Source organism: Chiloscyllium punctatum, chromosome 3 (assembly GCF_047496795.1).
Source record: "Chiloscyllium punctatum isolate Juve2018m chromosome 3, sChiPun1.3, whole genome shotgun sequence".
In the NCBI taxonomy this organism is placed as follows: domain Eukaryota; kingdom Metazoa; phylum Chordata; class Chondrichthyes; order Orectolobiformes; family Hemiscylliidae; genus Chiloscyllium; species Chiloscyllium punctatum.
The window spans coordinates 95,001,505-95,023,279 of NC_092741.1; the positions used below are offsets into that span (position 1 = coordinate 95,001,505).

The 21,775-nt window shown below is 41.3% G+C and overlaps 1 protein-coding gene across 6 annotated transcripts in view; it reads right to left on the reverse strand.

Annotated features, from left to right (window-relative positions):
• LOC140463037 (protein eva-1 homolog A-like) overlaps positions 1-21,775 on the reverse strand; it is a 387,899-nt gene that overhangs the window by 130,533 nt on the left and 235,591 nt on the right. The gene's annotated exons all lie outside the window — the stretch shown is intronic.

Consider the following 21,775-nt stretch of genomic DNA (forward strand, 5'->3'; position numbering starts at 1 on the left):
TGTTCCCTCTTGTATCAGAGTCACGCAGCATTGAGCTGCAATGTTTTTATGAAGGTTTTTATAGTCTCCTTGTCTGTACCATAGTTTAAAAAGTTTTTCTTAAAAAAGTGTTTTCAAGTGCTGTTGATATTCAGGATAAACTCCAACTGGAATTGGTTGGGTTGAATGTTGTTATATAAAAAAATACATGAAAGTTACATGAGAGATTATTGACTTTCAAGAAAACTGCAAATCTGAGGTAGAGACTGCATGTTGCTGACATCCATGGTCCCAGGATCTCAGTTACTTTTCTTTAAAATGTAAATTTGTTTTTATATTTTAAACTATATTTTAAAAAAAACATCTTTCTAGGAAGGTTTGTGTAAAGATATGCAGCTTGGGTGCTGGTTGTTGTAGTTGTGGGTATGTTCACTGAGCTAGGAGGTTGCATAAACTTCCAAACTCAGCAAACATATCCACACTACGACAACTGGTACCTGAGCTACAAATCTTTATACAAACCTTGAACACCTATGGGTGAGATACAGTAAAACAAGCAAGGAATCAACTTTGCAGCTCAGTGAATATATCCATAACTATGACTATACTGGGAAAGTATCCTGATTACACTATGAATTATTTTTGTGATTATCTCTGCGAATTTGCTTTTCCCAATCTACAAGAAGATTAAGTAATGCATGGTTAATTTATTGTCTTTTTTTACACGCCCTATTATCTCAAAATTAACTTTCTGTGCTACAGTAAAATTTCTGTTCGAGGGGCTATAGACTACTCCCAGCAGTGTCTTCTACCCCATGTTATTTCTTACCTCCATTCATATGATTCTATATCTTCTAATCCAAAACCATGTTTTGCTATTGCACTTTTTCCATCTTGTAGTAAAAAAAGCTACCCTATCATCCTTTCCTTCCTGCTTGCCTGGCCTCTCAAGAAGGCACATACTTCTGAAAATGTAGTTCCTAACTTTGATCTCCTTGTAACCATGATTCTGTAATGGCTAGAACATCATACCTATTAACTTGCATTTGTGTCATTAATTAATTTTTGTTCTGAAGAGAATGCAAGCATAGCCTGTTCTACCACTTAATGAGATCACGGCTGATCTGTTTCCTAATTCCATATACCTGCCTTTTCTTCATATTTCTTCATATCTTTGCTTAACAAAAAATTCTCTCTCAGATTTAAAACTAACTGATCTAACATTAACTGGAGTTTGTGGAAGTTACAAACCTCTATCACCTTGTGTGAATAGAAGTGCTTCCTAACATCTCTCCCAAACATTCTGGCCCTAATTCTCAGGCTATCCTACCTAGCACTAGGTGGAATTAGTTAAAATCAAAAGATCTACAGATGATGGACATCAGGAACAAAAACAGAAATTGCTGGAAAAAGTCAGCAGGTCTGGAAGCACCTCTGGCGAGAAATCAGAATTAACATTTCGGGTCCAGTAATGCTTCTTCAGAACTGAAAGGAAAACCTCTGATTTTTATACAGAAGACAAGGTGGCAAGAGGGGATAAGAAACAAATGATAGGTGGAGATGGAGCCCAAAGAGAAAGAAAACCAGTTGGACAGACAAAGGATTGGGTAACAGTCATCCTAGGAGAAAGAATAGCTACTAATGGGGACTATTAGTTGCTAACAATGGGTTTGTGTAATAGCAAACCATGTGCCTGGTGTATGGAGGTGAGGGGAAAAGTGTGGGAAAGATGCTCAAGCTGTAAAAGTTTGAGCTCAATATTAACTCCAAAAGCCTGTTGAGTTCCCAAATGAAAAATGAGGTGCTTGCACTGATCTTTGCTGGAGCACTGCAGCAAGCCTGAGACACTGATGTTGGCCTGGGAACAAAAGTGATGTGTTGAAATGGTAGGCATCGGAAATCTCAGGCTCTTTTTTTACTGACAGAACATAGGTGTTCTGCAAAGCAGTCACCCAGTCTAGGCTTTGTTTCCCCAATGTAGAGGTGACTACATTGTGAGTAGCAAATGCAGCAGACAAGATTGAGTGAAGTGTGGGAACAGTGCTACTTCCCCTGGGAGATGCGTTTGGGCCCTTGAAGAGGGAGAAAGCAAACAGGCAGGTGTTACACCTTCTGTAGTTGGAGGGGAAGGGTATGGCAGAGGTGGGGCAAGAATGTTGAGAGTGGACCAAAAGGCTTACAAGGGGTGGGAGGGAAAATGTGTGTTTCTCTTGGTAGTGAAAAGGGCTGTTCATAGTCATCTAGATGTGGTTACTGGTGGGATGGTAGATTTGGACAAGGGGACCCAATCACTGTTGTCAGAGGGGAGAGAGGTAGTTAGGGCCTAAATGTGGGAGTTTAGTCATACCCAGCTCAGGGCCTTGCCAACTAGGTGCTGGAGAAACCTTGGTTGAGGAAGAAGGTGGACAATTCGGAATCCTTGTCAAAGTTCACATTACCAGAATGCATTAGACGGAGGCAGAGGAACTGAGAGAATGGAACAGGAAGTGGGGTGTGAAGATGCGTAATTAAATAAACTGTGGGAGTTGGTTGGTTTGTAGTGGATATGGTGCCAGCCTACACCCAGAAACGGAAACAGAAATACTGAGGAAGGGAGCAGTCAGGGATGAACCAGACGAAAGAGAGCGCGGGATGGAAATTAGAAGCGAAATTTATAAATATTTCTAATTTCGAATGAAAGAGGGAAGCAGCACTGATGATATCATCAACATACTCTGAGAAAGGAGTGTGGGTGAGGGCTAGAACAGGACTGGAACAAGGCATGTTCTATATACCCCACAAAGAGACAGGCACATACCCATGGCCACCCTGCAAACCTCAAGAATATGAGGGGACTTAAAAGAGAAGTTGTTCAGAACAAGGATGAGCTTGGTCAGGTGGAGGAGGGTGGTGCTGGATAGGGATGGTTCAGGCCTTTATTTTTAACAGGAAGAAGCAAAGACCCTTGACACCATCCAGATGGGGGATGGATGTGAAAAGAATTGCATGTCCATGGTAAAGAAGAGGCGGTTGGAGCCGCAAACTAGCAATTCTGAAACTGATGGCTTGAGCACCTTCTCCACACTTTCCCCCACCTCCATACACAAGACCTTGTTATCATATAGGGTTAGAGTCAAAAAACTGCAGATGCTGGAATCCAAAGTAGACAAGCAGGAGACTAGAAGAGTACAGCAAGCCAGGCAGCATCAGAAGATGGAACAGTCAATATTGCAAGTAAAATCCTTCTTCAGGTGTGGAAGTGGGGGATAGGGGAAGCTGCACATAAAGAAGTGCGGTGGGCAGAAGAGAGGTTATTGGTGGAGAAAGGGGTGACGTGGTGAGGTTGTGATATATGAATATAGATGGTAGGTATAACCTCGTAGGTCGATAGGAGGAATGAATCTGGTTGGTAGCTGGATGGAGAGGTCAATCAGAGGGAAGGGAGGAGGCAGGACTGGAAAGGGAGTCGGGGATCTGTGAAGATTATTTGAAACTGGAGTACTCAATGCGGAGTCATCCAGCTATAGGCTGCCCAACTTCAAGTCTGAATCACTGTGGCAATGGAGGAGTCTAAGGAGCGACATGTTGGAGAGGGAGTGGGAAGGGGAATTGAAATGGGCAGTGACCGGGTGGTCACAGTTGAGATGCTCAGCAAAACATGCCCTTACTTTACGTTTGATCTCACTGATGTAGAGAAGACCACATCAGGAGTACTGGATACAATAATATCGGTGGGAAAAGAAGCAGGTGAATCTCTGTCTCACCTGGAAGGACTGTTTGGGGCCATGGTTGGAGTTAAGGGAGGTGGTGTGCCAACAGGTTTTGCATCTTTTATGACTGCAAGGGAAGATACTGGAGGGCTCTGGGTGTGTTTGGTCAGAGGGTGGCGTCAACCAAGGAGTGGAGAAGGGAATGGTCCTTGCAAAAGGCAGAGAGGGGTGGGAAGAGGAAAATATTCTTGGTTGTGGGATCTAGTTGGAGTTGGCGGAAGTGTTTGAGGCTGATACATTGGATATATAGATTGGTGGGGTGGAAAGAGAGGACAAGGGGGACCCTGTCATTATGATAACAGCCTCTTGTTGTCTCTTTCTGGGCATTATTACCCAAATAGCTGCCCTGCATTGCTGCCATATCCTTGTTTAAAACTACATATAAATAGTAAAATAGTAAGAGGAGTGAGGCTATTTAGGGACTAAAAATGGAATTTATACACAGATGCAGGGGCATTAAATTAATACTTTGCATCTCTCTTTACCAAAATATAAAATGCTATCTGGGTCAAGAAGACAGTTCAGACAAATAAAGGATTTAGATTGACAAAGAGGTGGTATCAGCTAGGTTGTTTGTATTTAAAATCGATAGACACCGGGATTGGAAGAGGCGCATCCAAGGATACTGAGTGTGGAAAATGCAATGGCACTTGCTCCAAAATTTCAAAACTATAGAAGTAGCTTCCAATACATTGCATTTTCAATCCAGAGAAGGAAGAGCGTTGCTACGACATTACGAGTTGGGTCGTGTGACTATGGAAGCAGTGAGGCGCATATCAGAGGGAAGCAAGCCCTCAGGGATCCAGAATTTAAATATAATTAAATATTTAATTATATCCTTCTCCCCTCACCATTCAGAATTTCTCACTTTCACACACCTACCATGCACCATCTATGCCAATTTTTGCCATGTCAGGTCCTAATGACCACCCTCCCCCAACTCCATAACCTCTAATACATTCAATGTCAAACTTTGTCTCTGTAACCATACTCTACAGCTCTTAACATCCTCATTGCTAATCCTCTGTACCCACTTCTCAACCCTATGCCAACTTAGTGCCAAACAATGCCATTCAATGCTTCCCCATCTATCACATATTGCTCTAGCAAGTTGATCAAATAATACATCATGGACAGACATTTGGACCCATGCAGGATTGAGATAAAGTTCTATAGAACATAGCTTGCAGTGTTTATTGCAGAATTCAATATGTTGGGGGAAAAAAAAACTTGTACTCAAAAACTCATTCAGTGCAGTTGTTCATTCAATTAGATAACCCCTATAACAACAAACATTTTATTCAAGTGTACAATCATCAACAAGCATTGGAATTATATTCACACTTCAAAAAGTCTATAACTACTTGTAGCTGTCAATCAAACTAAAGGGACCCTATTGCAATAATGGATAGTTGTAAACTCAGTCTTTAACTGTGCCCTATTAATGGAAACCCTCAGGCTACGACAACCGACAACATGAAATAACAACTTGTTAAAAAAAATCCCAGACATTTTTTTCAAAAATGCAAGAAGGCAGTGTGATACTATAACCTTCAGAACTTTAATAACTGCTCATGGATTTCAAGAAATGGCAATAACTCTTTCTCAATTAAACTGTTTCCTGAATAAATGGGCCAAGGAATTAAAAGCAATATGCCAATTAGCCATCACTAGAAAAAAGGAGGATCTGAAGCTATATGTGTTGCTTTAACAACAGCAGTGTGCTACAGGGATCCACTGCTTTTTGTCATTTAATAAAGTGATTTGAATGTGAATATAGGAGGTATGGTTAGTAAATTTGCAGATGAGACCAAAATAAGTGGTGCAGTCGACAATGAAGGCCCTCTAAATGTACAACTGGACCTTGATCATTTGGGCTAAGGAGTGACAGATAGACTTTAATCTAGAAAAATGTGAGGTGCTACATTTTGGTAGGGCAAATCAGGGCAGGGCTTATATACTTAATCGCAAGGTCCTTGGAGTGAAAGTGGAGTCACAAGCATACAGGATAGTGAAGGCAGCATTTGGTATGCTTGCCTTTATTAGTGACTGCATTGAGTATAGGAGTTGAAAGATTAAATTGTGGCTGTACAGGACATTGGTTGGGCCACTTTTGGAATACTGCATTCAATTCTGGGTTCCTTGCCATAGGAAACATGTTCTAAAACTTAAAAGGGTTAAGAAAAAATTTACAAGGATGTCGCCAGGGTTGGAGGGTTTGTGTTTACAGGGAGAGCCTAAATAGGTTAGGGCTATTTTCTCTGAAGCGTCGGAGAACAAGAGGTGACGTGATAGAGGTTTATAAGAGGGACATAGATACGGTGAACAGGTAAGGTCTTTTTCGCCAGGGTAGAGAAGTCCAAAACTAGAGGGCACAGGTTTAAGGTGAGAGGGAAAAGACTTAAAAGAGACCTAAGGGGAAACATTTTCATGCAGAGGATGGTGCACGTATGGAATGAACTGCCAGACGAAATGGGACAGGCCGGTACAATTACAGCATTTAAAAGGCAAGTGGACAGGTATATGAATAGGAAGGTTTTAGAGAGACATCAGCCAAGTGCTGGCAAATGGGAGTAGATTAATTTAGGATATCTGGTCGGTATGGACAAGTTGGACAAAAGGGTCTGTTTCAGTGCTGTACATCTCTATGACTCGATGACTCACTGTTTAAAAGCTTCAGAAATCACACGACACCAGATTATCGTCCAATAGGTTTATTAGAAATCACAAGCTTTAGCAGCACTGCTCCTTCATCAGGTAGATTTCAAGTGACTTCACCTGACGAAGGAGCAGCACTCCGAAAACTTGTGATTTCAAATAGACTTGTTGGACTATAATCTGGTGCTCTATGATTTCTCACTTTGTCCACCCCAGACCAACATTGATACCTCCACATCATTTGTACTTGTCTTATGCTACAAAGTCAAATGATTGCCCTGCAAAAGAATTTAAGGACTTAAATGGCAGAACAGGCTGTGATGTGAATAGACAGCTAATACCAAATCTAATAGGAACAGAAAAGTTAAGTTAAGAGCTAATAGGAACAGAAAAGTTAGGATTTACTCCCTGAAAGAAAGCAAGCTCTAGACATGGTGACTTCAGAAGTATCATAAATGATGTCAAACCATGACCTTAATAAGACAGAAAATATTAAGAATTCAACTTCAGGACTCTTCAGCAGCAGATCTCCAGATAACTATACAGCACATGAATCAAACCCGGTTCCAGACTGTTTGATTGGAATCGTAGCTGAATGAATTGGGTAACAGCTAAGTTAGGTTGTGAGGCTTAACTTGGTTCCTTGAGAGGTCTTATTTTGGTTGTGACATGCAATAACGTTCTAATAATTGCTTCAGTATTTGATTGTCTGCAAAATTCCTTAATAAGTAGCCAAATTAGTTTTTTATTATCAACAACAACAAGTCCTTTCCATGCTTTGACAGTCAATGTTAAAAATCACATGACACCAGGTTATAGTCCAACAGGTTTATTTGGAAGCACTAGCTTTCGGAGTGCTGCTCCACCAGGTGGTTGTGAAGCAGGTAAAAACAACGACTGCAGATGCTGGAAACCAGATTCTGGATTAGTGGTGCTGAAAGAGCACAGCAGTTCAGGCAGCATCCAAGGAGCTTCGAAATAGACGTTTCGGGCAAAAGCCCTTCATCAGGAATGGAAGGGCTTTTGCCCGAAACGTCGGTTGTGAAGCAGGACTACCTAGAGGAGGAGCAATGCTCTGAAAGCTAGTGGTCCCAAAGAAACCTGTTGGACTTTAACCTGGTGTGTGATTTTAACTTTGTCCACCCCAGTCCAACACCAGCTCCTCCACATCTTGTCAGACAATAACGATTTCATTTGGCAAGTTCTCTTAACAGTTGATTTTGACAGGTCCACTTGACAGTTTTGTGTTTATGCACCTTTCACGGACATTCATACCTACCTTTAACAATTTTAAAGAACATCTGCCCTCCCCCATAAAGACCACCTGCAAAGCTGTCCTTAGACTGTATCCAAAGGTGATGTCATCTTTCCAAGGGTTTACGCTGCCAACCAAAGAAATACACAAAGTTCAAACCTGTTCTTACTCGGTCTGCTCTGCAGACTATGGTTTCACACTCTTGGGTACCAAAATTCAATTTGAATGGAGGTGGTTGATGATTTAAAAACCCAGCTGATACTCCAAAATCAACCTTGCGCAAAATGTAATTTGCCCTACTCCATTCCTACAGCTAGAAACAAATGGGAAGAGTCACGTATCTGGGTAGGAATTCTAATTTCTGGGCTCATCCACAATTTTCATGACGATAAAAAGGCTCCTCCAACACGGTGAAAATCTAGGCCCTTGTGTTCAGTTTCCTGCTGCCTTTTTGTAGATTACCTTGGGTATTTCTTTACAATGTGTAGCAGCAAAAGATCTAGCAAGTCAATTGATTAGGTTTTGGAACTGCTGATGTGGTATATGTGGATTTCCAGAAAGTATTTGGTACACAACTACTCTGCAAACTTAAAGAAAGGTAAAGATCATAGTATAAAAGGGACAGTAACAAAATGGATACAGAACTGGCTGAGTGATAGGAATCACTGAGTACCTGGTCAACTGATATTTTTCAGATTGTTAGAAAGTTTGCAGTGGACTTCCCCTGTGTTTGGAATTGGGACAGCATGATCTTATTGAATGCTGGAGCAGGCTTGAAGAACCAAGTGGTCTACTTTTGTTTCTTATTTATATGTATGTATGTTTGTAAGTATGGCCCTTGCTTTTCGTAACTTAATAATCTGAAACTCAGTTTACAGCGGACAATTTCAAAGTTTGCTGATGACAAGAAACAACAGGACTCTTCCATGTTTCAACAATCATCAGCTGTTTCTTTTGACAAGTTCTCCTAACAGTTGACTTTGACAGGTCCACTTGAAAGAAATGCAAACTATGAGGAGAATATTGTGGATCTTCAAAGGAACTTGCTATTTTGGTTGAGTAGGCAGATAGGTGCAGATGAAGTTCCGTGCAGGAAAGTGAGGTGATGACCTAAAAGAACATCAAAAGATAATATACAACAAAGTGTACAGGAATGTAGGGACCTTGGCATACGTATGTATAGATCATACAGGACACGTAGAGAGGGTAGTTATGAAAAGCACAATGTTCTCAGCTTTATTAATGGGACAGAGTATAAAAGCAAGGTGGTGGTGTTCAACTTGTATAAGACATTTGTTAGACCTCAGCTGGAGTATTTGATACAGTTGTGCGCACATATTACAGGAAAGATGTGAATGCACAGGAGAGAATGCAGAACTGATTTACAAGTATGGTTTCGGGAATGAGAAACATTAGTTAAGATGACAAATTGAAGAAGCTGGGACTGTTCTCCTTGGATTGAAGGAGGCTGAGAGATTTGACAGAGATTTTCAAAATTGAGCACAGTCTTCCCACATATAAAAGGAACAAAAACAAGAGGTCACAGATTTAAAGTGACATTCAAAAGAAGCAATAACAGGATGTAAGAAAAAGCTTTTTCAAACACCCAGCATTACCTAGAAATGTGGTGGAGATAGGTTATATTGATGCACTCAAGAGGGCATTAAATGATTACAGTAGAACCTCGATTATCTGAATGAGACGAGCAGAGAGTTTTTTTTTCGGATAACTAGAAACAAGCAGTAATTTGAGTGCCGGTTGTCCGAATATTTCTTGGTTATTCGGTAATGCACGCCATAATGCCGTTTAACTGATTACTGAATGCTGAGTTTCCTAATGCCATTTTTATAGGGCCTTGAGATCTTGTTTGGCTAATTGATGTTTGGATAATCGAGGTTCTACTGTATTAGGTAAGCAAGGGTATACGGAAAATGCAGGTAAAGGCACTAGGTTTGAAGAGATGGTGCAGCCACAATGGGCCAAAAGGCCTCCTTTTGCATATGTCTGTGGTTCTGTAAATAGTGGATGATGCACATCACTGGTCAAGTCTGCTGATAAAATTTATCCTTGTTATGTTTAATATAAATATGAAAACTGAACCTGCAACTTACCTTGTGGCAGACAAAGCAGCAAACTAAAACAAAAAGTACATTCAATTTTGTTGCCAGGCAACAAACATAGCAACATTTAAACTAATTCTCAGAGCAGCCCCTTGCAAGCAAAGCCGTAAAGCTCCTTAATCTCATAACAATACTTCTTTAATTCATAATGACTGGAGTAATTATATCCTAGCTAAAAGTGGCTGAGAGTCACACAAATGCACAAAAAGGAATCAATGACAGATTAAATTGTAACTGTGCCTGAATTGTGATGAGACTCCTACTTTAATCTCATTTAGATACACGACATATGGCTGATATGTAACCAAATTTTAAAAAGGTATGTTCTGGGCATGTCATATTTATGAAAGGGACTGGGGCTGCACAATTAATTTCATGTTTTAAAATCATGGTGGGATTGGATTTTTCCAAAATTACTATGAACTACTTCACATCTGAAAGAAAAATAATGCCTATTTTTATATATTCTTTGTGATTATATGACAAAAATATTCTTTTTTCAGGAACTGATTTTGAAATAAGAACTAAACAAGTTTTTCAAAATAGAAGAATAACAGAAGTAAGCCATAGAGTCCTTTAAATGTGTTTTTCTAAACAATTAGACCTTGAGTGAGCTTTACTTCAACTTCAGTTACCCCTTGATATATATGTATGAAACAAAGATTTATCTCAACCTTGAACAAACGAAACAATATCATTTTGGGCAAGTGTCTCTGTGGTACCAGATCACAATTCAAGATGGTCAAAAACTGTTAATTTTCAGATTATACTCCATTGTTCTGAATACCTTCAGAGAGAAAAATGTTTTTCCATATCTGGCTGATTAAATCCACTTATCAATTTAAAGACTTCAAATTAGATCACTAAAAGCAAATGGAAAACGACGACTATCTGGAACAATCATCATAAAATTGGCTCAATGTGTAGAAGTAAGGGATAAATAATCATACCAGCTCCACCATTTCCTCTGGCAGCTCATTCCAGCCATGCACCACCCTTTACGTGGAAAAGTTGCCCCTGAGGTCCCTTTTAAGTTTTTCCCCTCTCAAACTAAACCTATGCCCTCTAGTTCTGGATTCCCCCAACCCAAAGAAAAAATCATGTCTATTTACCCTATCCATGCCCCTCCTCATTATTTTATAAACCTTTATAAAGTCACCCCTCAGCTTCCGACATTCCAAGGAAAACAACCCCAGCCTATTCAGCCTCTCCCAAAAGCTCAAATCCTTCAATACTGGTAACATCCTTGTAAATCCTTTTTGAACCTTTCAAGTTTTACAACATCCTTCTGATAGGAGGGAGACCAGAATTGCACACAATATTCCAAAAGTGGCCGAACAATGTCCTGCACAGGCACAGCATGACATCCCAACTCCTACACTCAATGCTCTAACTAATAAAGGCAAGGATACCTAACGCCTTCTTCACTATCCTGTCTACCTGCAACTCCACTTTCAAGGAACTATGAATCTGCATTCCAAGGTCTCTTTGTTCAGCAATAGATCCCAGGACCTTACTGTTAAGTGTATAAGTCCTGCTATGATTTTCCTTTCCAAAATGTAGCATCTCACATTTATGTAAATTAAACTCCATTTGCCATTGCTCAGCCCACTGGCCCATCTGATCAAGATCTCGTTGTATAAAGTAACCTTCTTCTTTGTCCACTACGCCTCCAATTTTTGGGTCATCTGCAAAGTTATTAACTATACCTCCTATGTTCACATCCAAATTATTTATATAAATGATGAAAAGCAGTGGACAAAGCACCAATCCTTGTGGCGCACCACTGGTCACAGGCTTAGAGTTTGAAAAATAATCCTCCACCACCACCCTCTGTTTTCTACCTTTGAACTAGTTCTGTATCCAAATGGCTAGTTCTCTCTGTATTCCATGAGATCTAACCTTGCTAATCAGTCTCCCATGAGGAACCTTGTCGAATACCTTACTGAAAGCCACTGCTCTGCTTTCATCAATCCTCTTCATTACTTCTTCAAATAACTCAATTAAGTTAGTGAGACATGATTTCCCATGCAAAAAGCCACGTTGACTATCCCTAATCAGTCCTTGCATTTCCAAATACATGTAAATCCTGTCTCTCAGAATTCCTTACCACCACTGCTCATCGGTCTATAGCTCCCTGGCTTTTCCTTACTACCTTCCTTAAATAGTGGCACCATGTTAGCCATCTTCCAGTCTTCTGACACCTCACCTGTGACTATTGATGATACAAATATCTCAGCAAGGAGCCCAGTAATCACTTCCCTGGATTCCCACAGAGTTCCAGGGTACACTTGATCAGGTCCTAGGGATTTATCCACTTTTATGTGTTTTAAGATATCCAGCACCTCCTTGTCTGTAATATGGACATTTTACAAGATCTCACCATCTAGTTCCCCACATTCTATATCTTTCATGTTCTTTATCACAGTAAACGCTGATGCAAAATACTCACTTAGTATCTCCTCCATCTCCTGCGGTTCCACACAAAGGCTGCCTTGCTAATCTTTGAGGGGCCCTATTTTCTCTCTAGTTAGCCTTTTGTCCTTAACATATTTATAGAATCCCTTCAGATTCTCCTTAACGCTATTTGCCAAAGCTATATCATATCCCTTTTTGCCTTCCTCAGGATTTCCCTCCTCAAGATACTCCTACTGCCTTTACACTCTAAGGATTCATCCAATTTCTCCTGTCTATACTTGACATATGCTTCCTTCTTATTCTTGACTGGAACCTTAATTTCTTTAATCATCTAGCATTCCCTACACCTACTCCCCTTGCCTTTCACCCTGACAGGAATATACTGTCTCTGTTTCTCTCGTTACCTCATTTCTGAAGGCTTTCCATTTTCTAGCAGTCCCTTTGCCTGCGAACATCTGCCCCCAATCAAATTGGGAAGTTCTTGTCTAATACCGTCAAAATTGGCCCTTCTCCAATTTAGAACTTCAACTGCTAGATCTGGTCTATCCTTTTCCATCACTATTTTAAAACTAATAGAATTATGGTCGCTGGCCCCAAAGTGCTCCCCCCACTGACACCTCAGTCACCTGCCCTGCTTTATTTCCCAATAATAGGTCAGGTTTTGCACCTTCTCTAGTAGGTACATCCACATACTGAATCAGAAAATTTTATTGTACACACTTTACAAATTCCTCTCCATCTATACCCTTAACACTATGGCAGTCCCAATCTATATCTGGAAAGTTAAAATCTCCTATGATAACCACCCTATTATTCTTACAGATATATGAAATCTCCTTACAAATTTGTATCTCAATTTCCTGTTGACTACTAGGGAGTCTATAATACAATCCCAATAAGGTGATCATCCCTTTCTTATTTCTCAATTCCACCCAAATAACTTCCCTGGATGTACTCCCAGGAATATCCTCTCTAAGTACAGCCATAATGCTATCCCTTATCAAAAGCGCTACTCCCCCTCCTCTCTTGCCCACTCCCCAGCCCCCAGCTCCCCAACCCCCCCCATTTCCATCCTTCCGAGGGCATTTGTATCCTGGAACATTAAGCTGCCAATCGTGTCCATCCCTGAGCCACGTCTCTGTAATTGCTATGATATCCCGCTCCCACATTCCTAACCATGCCCTGAGTTCATCTGCCTTCCCTGAGTCGAAAGTGTGGAAAGTGCTGGAAACATTTGAGGAACTGGAAAATCGACATTTCGGGCAAAACGCAGCAAAAGCCCTGTTAGGCCTCTTGCATTTAAATAAATGCAGTTTAATTTATCAGTCCTACTTGGTTCTCTGCTTTGTTCCTGCCTGCCCTGACTGTTTGACTCGCTCCTTTCCCAACTGTTCCAGTCTCAGAATGGTCTCTTTCCTCACTATTTCCCTGGATACCACCCCCACCACCTTATTATTTTAAATCCTCCTGAGCAGCTCTAGTAAATCTCCCTGCCATTATATTAGTCCCTTTCCAATTCAGGTGTAATGTCCTTCTTGTACAGGCCACGTTTACCCCAGAAGAGATTACAATGATCCAAAGATGTGAACCTTTCTCCCCGCATCAGCTCCTCAGCCTTGCATTCATCTGTTCTATCCTCCTATTCCTACCAGAATCATTTGGTAACTGTTCTCCAATCAGTGAATTCAATCCAATGTTGGACATTAGGTTTTGCAAGCATTGGCCACTTGTCAACTAATCATCACCCTCTCACATGAAATATAAATAATTGTTCCCTTTGAAATTTGGCATCCTTGTGATTCTGCCCTGATGAATACAAGCTGAAAAGCTTTGACAGTATCAAACACAGAAACTGCTTGCAAAACTCAGCAGGTCTGGCAGCATCTGCATAGAGAAAGCAAAGTTCATATTTTGAGTCTGGTGACTCAACCTGTTCTGAAGAACAGTTGCCAGACTCGAAATGTTGACATTTAGCTTTTTCCCCAAAGATCTGCTGAGTTTCCGTAGCAATTTCTGTTTTTGCTTCAGATGTCCAACATCCACAGTTTTATTGTTTTTTTTTGGATTTAACAATGTCTGCTTTTGTAGCAAAACTAAATTCTGTTCCACTTATGACCGAGTAATAATTAAGACAGATGCTTAGCCCAGAAGAATTAACTTTACAGTGAAGTGTCAATCCTTGAGAAAATAAATAATCTTGAAAAACTTTAAATGGCAAAAATAGTTTTGTTTAGAATGCTTGTTTTTCTCCTGAACGTAATTTTTTTTGACACAGATTCCATCTAATTTGATGAGGGTTAGTTAGCTCAGTGGGCTGGATGATTCATTTGAAACGCAGCATGGGTTCACTTCCTGCTAAGGTCACCATGAAGGTTCTACCTTCGCAATCTCATCCCTTGCCCGAGGCATGGCGACCTTTAGGTTAAACCATCACTACTATCTCTCTCTAATGAGACGCCAGTCCCTTGATTCTCTGGGACCATGGTGACTTTGTATTTTTACCTTTTAAATCTAATTTATATTTTCTATTATATAATTTCTGGTTTAGTACATGTATGACTCAATGAGGATTCATTAATCTGATTAGTTGAAGACCTAACCAAGTCTACAATTGCCACAAATCCCCTGATCTCTGTGATGAAGCTGCTCCTTTAATAAGGTTATGTTGCCCTTTTTTATTTTCCAGATAGATCATTAAAGATACAGACTCGGAAAAGTCTAAGTTGAAGGGTTTTATGCCCAGTTAGATTATAGCTAACAGATACTGCCTCAGGCAACAAGCTTTCAAGTTTTTGAAAAAAAAAACTTGTGCAATGAAACACTTATACAGTGGCCAGTTCTCCCAGCTCAGCTTTTCTCTGGTTTAGTTTGGTATTTAGCAGTAGTGTTGAAAAAGCTGCTGGACCCCAAAGAAGCAGGCTGATCCTCCTCTATCTCTGACTTCTCTCCTGTAAGGCCCGGTCTTTGATTTTACCTTTTGTGCTAAGGAGTTTTTATGGGGATTGATTTAAGGGGCGATCTTTTCACACAGAGGGTGGTACTTGTATGGAATGAGCTGCTAGAGGAAGTGGTGGAAGTTGATATAATTGCAACATTTGAAAGGCATCTGGGTGGGTATATGAATGGAGAAGATTTACAGGGATATGAGCAAAGAGCTGGCAAATGGGACTAGATTAGGTTAGGATATCTGGTAAGCACGGATAAGTTGGACCGAAGGGTTTGTTTCCATGCTGTACATTTCTCTGACTCTATTTGGAACAGCATCATTAAAGCTGGTATAGTGTGTTGGGTTTTAGGATAGATTATGTTTTTCTGTAATCTGATCTCTTTTGTTTGTGTTTCATTTGGTAATCTTGCAAATAAATTCTGTTTTGTTTACAACTACGTGGTTTGACCAATTGTATCCTTCCTGCAACATCCATTTTACACCTGTTTAAAACAACTAGCAACGTTAGGGTCTGGGCTACTTTCTTGAAATGTTTTGAGGAGGTCTAGCCTGGTCCATAACAATTCCAAGAGAGCAATGTTTTAGGAAACTATTGTTATGGCAGATCAGAAGCTCAAATTACTTATAGACAGATTAAACTTTTTGACAAGTTTTTTTTTTAAAATGAAGGCTGCAAGCCAAGCTTGACTGATAATATAATCTCAGAATTAAGTGACTGTTGAAATATTCCATGTGAAAACTTCTGGATCTCCAGCATGTAGGGTACCTAAAAAAAAAAATCTGAGGTGCAAGGCAAACTAAAAAAAAATAGCCTGCAGGTTATAGTCTGGACTATACCTTCCAAGGGGTAAAAGTCACAACTGGTCTATTTCTGTTTGTATAGTGAGGAGTTAAATAAGGGTGGTTGTCTCCCGCTTGCTTCCAATTCCTCAGGGTGGAGAGGACAGGAACAGGGAGATAATGGACTTGAATGTGTGGCTGAGGAACTGGTGCAGAAAGCAAGGATTTAAATGTTTGGATTACTGGAGTATGTTTTGCAGTAAGGATAAATTATACAAGAGGGACGGGTTGCACCTTAATAGGTGGGGAACCAGCATTCTGGAAGGCAGGTTTGCCATTGAAACATAGGTGTGTTTAAACTAAGTTTTTGTTGGCGGGGGGGGTACTAACTGGAAATTCAAGAAGGAAGTTAAAGAGAAAGTGAGAATAAGACAAGTTAAGAAAGACAACAGAATGAACAGAACAGAAAACTCAAGAAAGGATCGTACAGTATGGTCAAGTGAAATAGGATTGATAGGAAGGGTGAGGGGAGTAACAAATTAAAAATATTATATATGAATGCACGAAGCATTAGAAATTAGGTGGCTAAGCTTGAGGCTCAGTTGGAAATTGGCAAGTACGATGTGGGGATAACTGAGATATGGTTTCAAATGGACAGGCCTGGGAAACTAATATTCAAGGCTATACATGCTATCAAAAGAAAAGGACAGACAGATGGGCAGAGGGGGTGGGGTGGCCCTGTTGGTGAGGAAGGATATTCAGTTCTTGCGAGGGGGAGCATAGAATCAGGAGATGTAGAGTCAGGATGGATAGAGCTGAGAAATTCTAAGGGAAGAAAGACACTAATGGGAGTTATCTACAGGCCTCCAAGCAGTAGACTGATGTAGGGTGTAAGTTGAATAAGGAGTTAAAATTGGACTGTCGCAAAGGTATTACCACAGTTGTTATGGGGGATTTGAACATGCAGGTAGACTGGGAGAATCAGGATGGTACTGGACTCCAAGAAAGGGAGTTTGTGGAGTGCCTCTGAGATGGATTCTTAGAACAGCTTGTACTGGAGCCTACCCAGGAGAACGCAACTCTGGATCTGCTGTTGTGCAACGAACCGGATTTGATCAGGGACCTTGAAGTAAAGGAGCGATTAGGAGGTAGTGACCACAATATGATAAGTTTGAATCTGCAATTTGAGAGGGAGAAGGGAGAATCTGAAGTGTCAGCATTGCAGTTGAACAAAGGGAACTATGGAGCTATGAAAGAGGAGCTGGCCAAAGTTCAATGGTTCAATACCCTAGCAGGGATGGCAGTGGAAAACAATGGCAGGTATTTCTGGATATAATGCAGAAGGTGCAGGATCAATTCATTCCAAAGAAGAAAGATCCTAAGGGGAGGCAGGGTTGGCCGTGGCTGACGAGGGAAGCCAGAGGACTGGAAAATTTTTAAAGAGCAGAGGATAACTAAAAAGGCAATATGCGGAGAAAAAATGAGGTACGAAGGTAAACTGACAAAAAATATTAAAGGAGGATAGTAAAAGCTTTTTGAGGTATGTGAAAAGAAAAAAAATGGTTAAGATTAAAACTGGGCCCTTGAAGACAGAAACAGATGAATTTATTATGGGGAACAAGGAAATGGCAGAAGAGTTGAGTTGGTACTTTCAATCTGTCTTCACTGAGGAAGATATAAGCATCTCCCAGATGTAATAGTGGCTGAAGGACCTAGGGTAATGGATGAACTGAAGGGAATTTATGTTAGGCAGGAAATGGTGTTAGGTCAGTAGGCTGATAAGTCCCCAGGACCTGATGGTCTGCATCCCAGGGTACTTAAGGAGGTGGTTCTAGAAATCGTGGACACATTGGTAATCACTTTCCAATGTTCTACAGATTCAGGATCAGTTCCTGCGGATTGGAGGGTGGCTAATGTTGTCCCACCTTTCAAGAAGGGAAGAAAGAAAACAGGGAATTATAGACTAGTTAGTGGTACAGTAGACTAGTGGGTGGCACGGTGGTACAGTGGTTAGCACTGCTACCTTACAGCGCCAGAGATCCGGGTTCAATTCCCACCTCAGGCGACTAACTGTGTGGAGTTTGCACGTTCTCCCCGTGTCTGCGTGGGTTTCCTCCGGGTGCTCCGGTTTCCTCCCACAGTTCAAAGATGTGCAGGTCAGGTGAATTGGCCATGCTAAATTACCCATAGTGTTAGGTAAGGGGTAAATGTAGGGGTATGGGCGGGTTGCGCTTCGGCGGGGTGGTGTGGACTTGTTGGGCCGAAGGGCCTGTTTCCACACTGTAAGTAATCTAATCTAATCTGACGTCAGTGGTGGCAACGATGCTGGAGTCAATTATAAAAGATGAAATTACAACTCATTTGGACAGCAGTAATATGATAGGTCAGAGTCAGCATGGATTTACGAAGGAAAAATTGTGCTTGATTAATCTTCTGGACTTTTTTGAGGATGTAACTATGAAGATCGACAAGGGAGAGCTAGTGGATATAGTGTACCTGGACTTTCAGAAAGCCTTTGATAAAGTCCCACATAGGAGATCAGTGAACAAAAATTAGGGCACATGACATTGGGGGCAAAATACTGACTTGGATTGAAAATTGGCTGGCTGATAGGAAGTAAAGAGTAGGGATAAATGGATCCCTTTGGAATGGCAGGTGGTGACCAGTGGGGTACCACAAGGTTCAGTGCTGAGACTGCAGCTGTTTACAATGTACATCAATGATATAGATGAAGGCATTAAAAATAATATTAGCAAATTTGCTGATGACACAAAGCTGGGTGGCAGGGTGAAATGCGAGTAGGATGTTATGAGAATCCAGGGTGACTTGGACAGGCTAGGTGAGTGGACGGCAGATGCAGTTTAATGTAAATAAATGTGTGGCTATCCACTTTGGTGGCAAGAACAGGAAGGCAGATTACTATCTAAATGGAGTCAGGATAAGCAAATGGGAAGTACGAGAACTAGGTATTCTTGTACATCATTCAATGAAAGCAAGCATGCAGGTACAGCAGGCAGTGAAGAAGACTAATCACATGCTAGTCTTCATAACTAAACGGATTGAGTATAGGAGCAAAGATGTCCTCCTGCAGCTGTACAGGGGCCTGGTGAGACTGTACCTGGAGTATTGTGTGCAGTTTTGGTCTCCAAATTTGAGGAAGGACATTCTGGCTACTGAGGGAGTGCAGCGTAGGTTCACGAGGTCAATTCCCGGAATGGCAGGACGATCATATGTTGAAAGATAGGAGCAACTGGGCTTATATACACTTGAGTTTAGAAGGATGAGAAGGGATCTGATTGAGACGTATAAGATTATTAGAAAATGGGGGAGATACTAAATTAATATTTTGCATCAGTATTTACTGTGAAGGAGGATATGGAAGATATAGACCGTAGGGAAATAGATGGTGACATCTTGCAAAATGTCCAGGTAACAGAGGAGGAAGTGCTGGATCTCTTGAAACAGTTAAAGGTGGATAAATCCCCAGGACCTGATCAGGTGTACGCGAGAACTCTGTGGGAAGCCAGAGAAGTGATTGCTGGGCCTCTTGCTGAGATATTTGTATCATCGATAGTCACAGGTGAGGTGCCAGAAGACTGGAGGTTGGCAAACGTGGTGCCACTGTTTAAGAAGGGCGAAAAAGACAAGCCAGGGAACTATAGACCCGTGAGCCTGACCTCCATGGTGGGCAAGTTGTTGGAGGGAATCCTGAGGGACAGGATGATGACCTCTCAACTCGTGTACTCAATACTCTGACCAATAAAGGAAAGCATACCAAACGCCGCCTTCATTATCATATCTACCTGCAACTCCACTTTCAAGGAGCTATGTACCTGCACTCCAAGGTCTCATTGTTCAGCAACACTCCCTAGGATCTTATCATTAAGTGCAAACGTCCTGCTAACATTTGCTTTCCCAAAATGCAGCACCTCACATTTATCTGAATTAAACTCCATCTGCCACTTCTCAGCCCATTGGCCCATCTGGTCCGGATCCTGTTGTAATCTGAGGTAACCCTCTTCGCTGTCCACTACACCTCCAATTTTGGTGTCATCTGCAAACTTACTAACTGTATCTCATATGCTTGCATCCAAATCATTTATATAAATGACAAAAAGTAGAGGACCCAGCACCAATCCTTGTGGCACTCCACTGGTCACAGGCCTCCAGTCTGAAAAACAACTCTCCATCACCACCCTCTGTCTTCTACCTTTGAGCCAGTTCTGTATCCAAATGACTAGTTCTCCCTTTATTCCATGAGATCTAACCTTGCTAATCAGTCTCCAATGGGGAACCTTGTCGATCGCCTTACTGAGGTCCATATCGATCACATCTACTGCTCTGCCCTCATCAATCTTCTTTGTTATTTCTTCAAAAAACTCAATCAAGTTTGTGAGACATGATTTCCCATGCACAAAGCCATGTTGACTATCCCGAATCAGTCCTTGACTTTCCAAATACATGTACATCCTGTCCCTCAGGATTCCTTCCAACAACTTGTCCACCACTGAGGTCAGGCTCACTGGTCTATAGTTCCCTGGCTTGTCTTTACCGCCCTTCTTAAACAATGGCACCTGGCTTGCCAATGTCCAGTCTTCTGGCACCTCACCTGTGACTATCAATGATACAAATATCTCAGCAAGAGGCCCAGCAATCACTTCTCTAGCTTCCCACAGAGTTCTCGGGTACACCTGATCAGGTTCTGGAGATTTATCCACCTTTTAACTGTTTCAAGACATCCAGCACTTCCTCCTCTGTAATCTGGACATTTTGCAAGATGTCAACATCTATTTCCCTACAGTCTATATCTTCCATATCCTTTTCCACAGTAAATACTGATGCAAAATATTCATTTAGCATCTCCCCCATTTTCTGTGGCTCCACACAAAGGCTGCCTTGCTGATCTTTGAGGGGTGAAAAGGTGTTGCTGGAAAAGTGCAGCAGGTCAGGCAGCATCCAAGGAGCAGGAGAATCGATGTTTCGGGCATAAGCCCTTCTTCAGGAATCTTCTTTCCTGAAGAAGGGCTTATGCCCGAAACGTCGATTCTCCTGCTCCTTGGATGCTGCCTGACCTGCTGCGCTTTTCCAGCAACACATTTTCAGCTCTGATCTCCAGCATCTGCAGTCCTCACCTTCTCCTGATCTTTGAGGGGCCCTATTCCCTCGCTAGTTACCCTTTTGTCCTTAATATATTTGTAAAAACCCTTTGGATTCTCCTTAATTCTATTTGCCAACGCTATCTCATGTCCCCTTTTTGCCCTCTTGATTTCCTTCAAGTATACTCCTACTTCCTTTATACTCTAAGGATTCACTCGATCTATCCTGTCTTTACCTGCTTCCTTCTTTTTCTTAACCAAACCCTCAATTACTTTTGTCATCCAGCATTCCCTATACCTACCAGCCTTCCCATTCATCCTGACAGGAATATACTTTCTCTGGATTCTTGTTATCTCATTTCTGAAGGCGTCCCATTTTCCAGCCGTCCCTTTACCTGCGAACATCTGCCTCCAATCAGCTTTCGAAAGTTCTTGCCTAATACCGTCAAAATTGGCCTTTCTCCAATTTAGAACTTCAATTTTTAGATCTGGTCTATCCTCTTCCATCACGATTTTAAAACAAATAGAATTATGGTCGCTGGCCCCAAAGTGCTCCCCCAGTGACACCTCAGTCACCTGCCCTGTCTTATTTCCCAAGAGTAGCTCAAGTTTTGCCTCTTGTCTTGTAGGTACATCCACATACTGAATCAGAAAATTGTCTTGTACACACTTAACAAATTCCTCTCCATCTAAACCTTTAACACTACAGCAGATGTTTGGAAAGTTAAAATCCCCTACCATAACTACCCTATTATTCTTACAGATAGTTGAGA